Source organism: Panthera leo, chromosome B1 (assembly GCF_018350215.1).
Source record: "Panthera leo isolate Ple1 chromosome B1, P.leo_Ple1_pat1.1, whole genome shotgun sequence".
In the NCBI taxonomy this organism is placed as follows: domain Eukaryota; kingdom Metazoa; phylum Chordata; class Mammalia; order Carnivora; family Felidae; genus Panthera; species Panthera leo.
Window position 1 is genome coordinate 193,166,386 of NC_056682.1, and position 7,615 is coordinate 193,174,000.

The window sequence follows — 7,615 nt, forward strand, 5'->3', positions numbered from 1 at the left end:
CAAGAACCGTGAGATCATGACCTGAGCCGAAATCAAGTTGAACCCTTAACCGACTGAGCCACTCAGGTGTCCCTCCTCTTATTTCTTTTTGTACTAGTATGGTTTGTTTCCCATTTTACTTTCTTTGTCCTATAAATATTAGGTGTAGTTAATACTAATTTGAAGAAAATGAGTTATGTAACAAAATATAAGAAAACTAGAGGGAAGTCACATTCTTCTACAGCTTATATAACTGAACAGATGCTTTGAAGTCAGTGATGTGAAAAAATCTTCTATAAGCCTAGTTACACTTCACTGAACTATCTTAGAGTTGCTTCATCTGTCTGATATGTAAAAGTAGCCTGCAGTGGCAGACTCACTGTTTTCTTTTTTAGTAACTCCCAGTGAACTCATGGAATTTGCAAAAACAATGGTTGTAGGTATATGACAAATTAATTCATCATTAAGCGCCATTACCTTGATTATTTCCTAACACAATAGAAATATGTAAGCTGATAGGGAGAACAGAAGGTTATATCACTGAAAAGTTTCATGCAATGATCCCTTTGTAAGAAAAAAATGTCCCATGCAATTTCACTAATGTGTAAATACAACAGAGAAATAATCCCAAATAAACACAATGCAAATAAAAACTGGGTGACATTTTATTTAATGTGATGAGTGTGCTGTCTTTAGGAGTCCGTTCCAGTCGGATACACAAGGGTAATTCTCACATGCCTGATACACTATTAACCCTGTTTCTTTTGTTTTTAATTGGATTAACTATTTAAAACCATTAATAAGTAGTGCTATAGTAATTCTGTTTTTTTAATGGGCAGTCTTCATTCAAAAGAATGATAAAGCTAATGTCTCATAATCATTGTTCAGTGTTTATGAAAAGTGTTAATGTTTTATGTTCTTCTCGAGTATAATTGATTTTCTGATTCAGAGTTTTAGAAAGCAAGTGAATCTATCCAGATATTTTTCTTGAATGTATCAAAGGTTTGTTTGTGTGTGTGTTTGTTTGTTTCTGAGGCATGATGTTTAAAAGTTTGAGACAGGACACTAACAATAAAAAATAGACAAAATATTTGAAACACTGTTTTTCAAGATATGAGGCAACGAAGGATGTGAGCCCTCGTGGAGAGGAAGCAAGGTGAGTTCTATGATTGCCCCAGCTTACTGCCTTGGGAGAGTTTCTAGGCCACTGCACAGGGAGGGGGGAAACAGAGACAGCCTGGTGAAATCTTAGGAGACAGAGCTGAGAGTCCTTGTAGAGTTTGCAGCAGAGACCATTAGAGGGAAGAGAGCTGCACAGAAACAGCTCTAGAAATCTGGAAGGACTCTTCTTGAGTTTTTAGGTGAGTACTAATCAGCATATGCAGCTGAGGAAAAAACCACCCTAAAGTAATAGAGCAGCTCAAAGGTCTGGGAATAATGTCTGTTCCTACAAGACAGACTGGAAAAGAAAACCTCATCATTCTCAGGGCATTGGGTAGAGTACACAGAAAGGTTTCACCTCCGTTGTGGGGAGTAATTAGTCCTAGGCTGAGCACTGTTCTGTCTTGCCTTGCGTTTAAAGCAGGACCTGAAAGCATCAAATTATTTCCAAGGAACTGTACCAGAGCAAAGATTTGTAGAAATAAAAAAATATCTAGTACCCAGAAAGATAAAATTCCTAATGTTTAGCATCCAGTCAAAAACTACCAAAGATGTAAATAAGTAGGAAAATAGGACCCATGATGAGTCAAATCAGTTGAAACTGACAAGTATGTTAGAATTTGCAGACATTATATTGTAACTATTCCATTTGTTCAAAAATCAAGTAGAGACACGGAAGATGGAAAGACACCAACCAAACTTCTAGAAAGAAAGTATAATATGTGAAATATAAAACACCGGTTGGAATAAATGGCAGATTTGATATTGCAGCAGAAAAAAATTAATGAGTTTGAAGACCTGCCAATGGAAACAATGCAAGATAACAGAAATTTTTAAAAGCATCCAATATGTTGTATAGACTAAGGTGTGGGGAAGGAATTTGAAGAACCTATTTGAAGAAATGATAGCTAAAAAGTATTTAAATTTTGATGAAAACCATAAACCCACAGATTCAAGAACAATGAATCCCAAGGACAAGAAGTATGCAAAAAAGTTCACCAAGGCACATCATAATTGTTTAATACCAATGAGAGATTAAAAAAAAAAAGTGAGAGAGACAAGAGGATAAAGGCACTATTTGCAAGTAACTTGGAAACAGTTAAAAGACGAGGATGAAATCAGATTTCTTTCAGGAAACAAATTGTAAAAGTCAGTATACATGATGTATTAGGAAAAGCCCTGTCAACCTACAATTCTATGCCCAGAGAAAGAATATTTAAAGATAAGTATTTAAGTGTTTAGGTAAAACATAAGATTTATTTAAAATATCTTTAAAACAGGGGCGCCTGGGTGGCTGAGTTGGTTAAGCGTCCGACTTTGGCTCAGGTCATGAACTCATGGTCCATGAGTTCAAGCCCCATGTTGGGCCCTGTGCGGACAACTCAGAGCCTGGAGCCTGCTTTGGATTCTGTGTCTCCCTCTCTCTCTGTCCCTACCCTGCTCGTGCTCTGTCTCTCTCTGTCTCAAAGATAAATAAACATTTAAAAATAAATAAAATAAATAAATAAATAAATAAATAAATAAATAAATAAATAAAAAAAAATAAAATATCTTTAAAACAAAGGCAAAATACTTTTCCAGACTAAAGCTGAAAGAATTCATCACTAGCAGATCTATTAGACAAGAAATGTTAAAGGAAGTCAAGTCTTTCAGGCAGATGGATATACACTGGAGACCAAAAAACTAGTCTGCGGCTTGTTATTTAAGCTTTAAGCTTAGAATGGATTGCACATTTTTTAAGCGCCCCAGTATGGTGACAATTATTGGAGCCTGGTATTAGGTACATGAGGGTGTTCATTATACTATTGTCTATTCTTACGTTGGATTTTCCACAAGTTTTTTTTTTTTTTAATTTACATTACCCAACAATATATTATCTCCTGTAAATAAATCCAATTAAGTTTTGTACAGTGGTTTATTTATTTATTTATTTATTTATTTAGTGCCTTTGTTCCTCATTTTATTTGGCATTTTTAAAATTTATTTTTTTAATTTGCATCCAAGTTAGTTAGCATATAGTACAATGTTTTCAAGAGTAGATTCCTTAATGGCCCTTACCCATTTAGCCCCTCCCTCTCCCACAACCCTTCCAGTAACCCTCTGTTCTCCTTTAAGAGTCTCTTATGTTTTGTCCCCCTCCCTGTTTTTATGTTCTTTTTGCTTCCCTTCCCTTATGTTCATCTGTTTTGTATCTTAAAGTCTTCATATGAGTGAAGTCATATGATATTTGTTTTTCTCTGACTAATTTGACTTAGCATAATACCCTCTAGTTCCATCCACGTAGTTGCAAATGGCGAGATTTCACCCTTTTTGATTGCTGAGTTATACTCCATTGTACATATATACCACATCTTTATCCATTCATCCATGGATGGACATTTGGGCTCCTTGCATACTTTGGCTATTGTCGATAGTGCTGCTATAAACATGGGGGTGCATGTGTCCCTTCGAAACGGCACACCTGTATCCCTTGGATAAATGCCTAGTAGTGCAATTGCTGGGTGGTAGGGTAGATCTATTTTTAGTTTTTTGAGGAACCACCATACTGTTTTCCAGAGTGGCTGTACCAGTTTGCATTCCCACCAGCAATGCAAGAGAGATCCTCTTTCTCCGCATCCTCACCAACATCTGTTGTTGCCTGAGTTGTTAATATTAGCCATTCTGACAAGTGTGAGGTGGTATTGTGCAATGTAATATTTAAACGACATAGATCTGTACTAACTGATCTTGCTACATATATCAAAGTGTTATGCAATTTGTTCTCATCAAATTGGATTTTGAAATCTACAGACTACAGTAAGAACTATTGCTTCTAATTGTTATAAGATAGTAAATAAGCTGTGCTGTCTGCAGAGATTTTAATTAATTAGCTGAGACTTAAAGGTATACATACTGTATCCAAATATGATCAAAGAAAGCATGTGAGTCTCTCTTTTGTCTCACAATATGCTTTCATGACAATAGTAAAGTTTCATCAGTAACAATGCTGGACTAAGAAATTAGACTGGGGACTTGAATGTATTTTTCTCCTTTTCTTCATCAATAATTTTAGCTTGTTTCCAAGTAGCTTTTTTTTTTTTTTTTTTTTTTTTTTTTTTTTTTTTAATTTATTTTTGGGACAGAGAGAGACAGAGCATGAACGGGGGAGGGTCAGAGAGAGAGGGAGACACAGAATCGGAAACAGGCTCCAGGCTCCGAGCCATCAGCCCAGAGCCCGACACGGGGCTCAAACTCACGGACCGCGAGATCGTGACCTGGCTGAAGTCGGACGCTTAACCGACTGCGCCACCCAGGCACCCCTCCAAGTAGCTTTTTGATTGTAAAGATCTTATGCTTTCATTTTTAAGGTAGCAATTATTTGATAAGCCCACAAATTAAATTATCTTTATTATAATCTTCTGTACTTTTTTTTCTTTTTAGAATGTAGCTTGAGTGACGGCACCTGGCTGGCTCAGTTGGTGGGGCATGTTACTCTTCATGCCAGGGTTATGAGTTTGAGCCCCACACTGGGTATAAACACTGCTTAAAAATAAAAAAAAAAAATTAAAAAAGGAAGAAGAAGAATGTAACTTCGATGAAGTAAAGCTTTGCTGTTTAAACATTTTTGGTGGTGTCTGAGTGGCTCAGTCGGTTGAACATCTAACTCTTGGTTTCAGCTCAGGTTATGATCTCACAGTTCGTAGGTTTGAGTCTTGTGTATCAGTGCAGAGCCTGCTTGAAATTCTCTCTCTGTCATGCTCTCTCTCTCTCTCTCTCTCTCTCTCTCTCAGTGCCCTTCCCTGCTTGCACTCGCACACATACCCTCTCTCAAAAACAAATAAGTTCTGTTAAAAGATTTAAAAAATAAACACTTTTCTCCATATAGTCATTACCTTACATTCCAGGTTCAGCCAATGTTCAGTTGAATGTTCAACTCAGCGTTCAAGTTGAGCTCGAATACTGTTTTCACTTAACACTTAAAAAAAAAATTATGAACTTTTTAAAAAGTAATCTCAAAAAACAAAAAATAATCTCTACATCCAACATGGGGCTCGAACTCACGACCCCAAGATCAAGAGTCACATACTCTACCAACTGAGCCAGACATTCCTTCACTTCATACTTTTTTATTATTTTTTAAATATAGTGTATATGCAGTTTGTATTTATGTGCAATTTGTATTAGTTTGGTTAAAATGTTACAATTTACAAAGTTGAAAATGTCCTACTACATAGTTTCTGACAAATGGACTGAACATCTGTAGCTGAAAATCTTGATACTTCCTGTCTGTAGCAGATGAAATTCCTTCACACATTAAGCCACAAATAATTGGAATATATTAGCCAAACATTTTGTACAATTATGAGCTTTCCCAGTAAAGCAATAGTTAAGGTGACCATCTTATACCAGGAAAGCAAATGAGAAGTCAGCAATCAAACCATCCTAGTGATTCATGTTTTATTACGTCCTTTCCATTGGTTGTTTCTTCTTTTTTTTTTTATGTTTATTTATTTTTGACAGAGAGAAAGAGAGACAGAGCATGAGTGGAGGAGGGACAGAGAGAGAGACACAGAATCCCAAGCAGGCTCCAGGCTCTGAGCTGTCAGCACCGAGCCCAACGCGGGGCTGGAACTCACAGACCGTGAGATCATGACCGGAGCCGAAGTCGGACACTCAACCGACTGAGCCACCCAGGCGCCCCTACCTGATTGTTTCTTATAACAGTTGCTACGATTGATGATGGTATTTGTGGCAACAGGCAATAGTCCTTGCTCAGACTTTAAGCAAGTTGCTCTGGCATTTTCTACTAAAAAGGTTTGCTGGTTTCAATTCACAATTGGCTTGTGACCTGTTGTTTAAAAAAGCACTATACTGGGGCGCCTGGGTGGCTCGGTCGGTTAGGCATCCGACTTCGGCTCAGGTCATGATCTCACGGTCCGTGAGTTCGAGCCCCACGTCGGGCTCTGTGCTGACAGCTCAGAGCCTGGAGCCTGTTTCAGATTCTGTGTCTCCCTCTCTCTCTGCTCCTCCCCTGTTCATGCTCTGTCTCTCTCTGTCTCAAAAATAAATAAACGTTAAAAAAAAAAAATTAAAAAAAAAATAAATAAAAATAAAAAAGCACTATACTATGCCATTTAATTTGCATTTAGAGGCAATATGAAACATTGCTTAGTCTCATTTGAATGCAATCATGAGTCTTTCCAGATTTATGTGTCAGATAGGAGAATATTCCTACTTAGTATGTAACTCATAAAGAATACAAGTTGTTTAATATGTGATAAAACTTCCATCTTTACAAATATTGAATTCCTGGGCACCTGGGTAGCTCTGTTGGTTAAGCGTCCGACTTCAGCTCAGGTCATGATATCACGGTTCATAAGTTCAAGGCCCACATCGGGCTCTGTGCTGACAGCTGGGAGCCTGCTTCAGATTCTGTGTCACCCTCTCTCTCTGCCCCTCCCCCTCCCACTCACACTTTCTCTCTCTCTCTCTTAAAAAAAAAAAAAAAATGTCGAATTTCTGTAGAATATGTCGTGTTATGCTAGGCACTTTTACTGTGTTTTCTCAGGGATTGCTATAAAGGTTAAAGATCTTGCCCATTAGCATATGGTTATTTAGTGCAAGAACCAAAGAATAGAACCTAAGTACTGTGACATGTATTCAAGTGTCCTTTACACCTACCATGATTCAAATCATTAAGCATGGGATAAAATTTCATGACTTTTTTTGAAATTTCATGATTAATAGTTGCAATTTGTAATAGTACTATAATGCAGTTTATAATTTTTCACATTAAACTGGAACGTATTCAACAACTGGTAATTTCTTTTTAAATGAATCTTAATTAATACCAGTGAACTGAAAACACAACCAATGTTTGAAAACTCTGATCCAGTTAGCAGTTTGGGTGAGTTTTCTCCATTGATACCTAATGTTTAATAGGCTCCAGTTTCATAAAAATAAAACCAACAACAAATACCTCATATATTTAGAATCTGAAAAGTCAAGTCAATCTAAAAGATTTGCATTACATGAACGAGATAACTAAATGGTCTCTCTTTTTTTGTTTTTTCAATCCAAAGTGTGCTTATTGGGATATTTTCCCACTCATCTTGATTCGGGATGCTTTTAGTGCTGCTTCCGTCTGAAGGAGCATCCTTCTATAAGCCTTGTTTTTCCTTCTGCAGGCTGGCAGGGGACAGTGGAGTGGCCAACACACAAAACTACTGTTTGTGCATGGCTAAAGATGATGGTCATTTTGGCATTTCACGCCCATGAAGTAGGAGGTGGGGCTCTGCCCCAGGCGCTTCTTCTGTGCTTCCTCTTCTCTTCCAGGGAGGAGTGGAGGACCCTTTGCAAGGGTCATGTTCTCATGGGGAGGTCATCACTGCCGGATAAATGGTCTTTCTAGAAAGAGTGTGTCAACAGGCGCTTGCAATCCGGTCTCCAGTAGGTCACAAGAAAACTGAATCAGCTTCCCCTTGCTTCAGCCGAA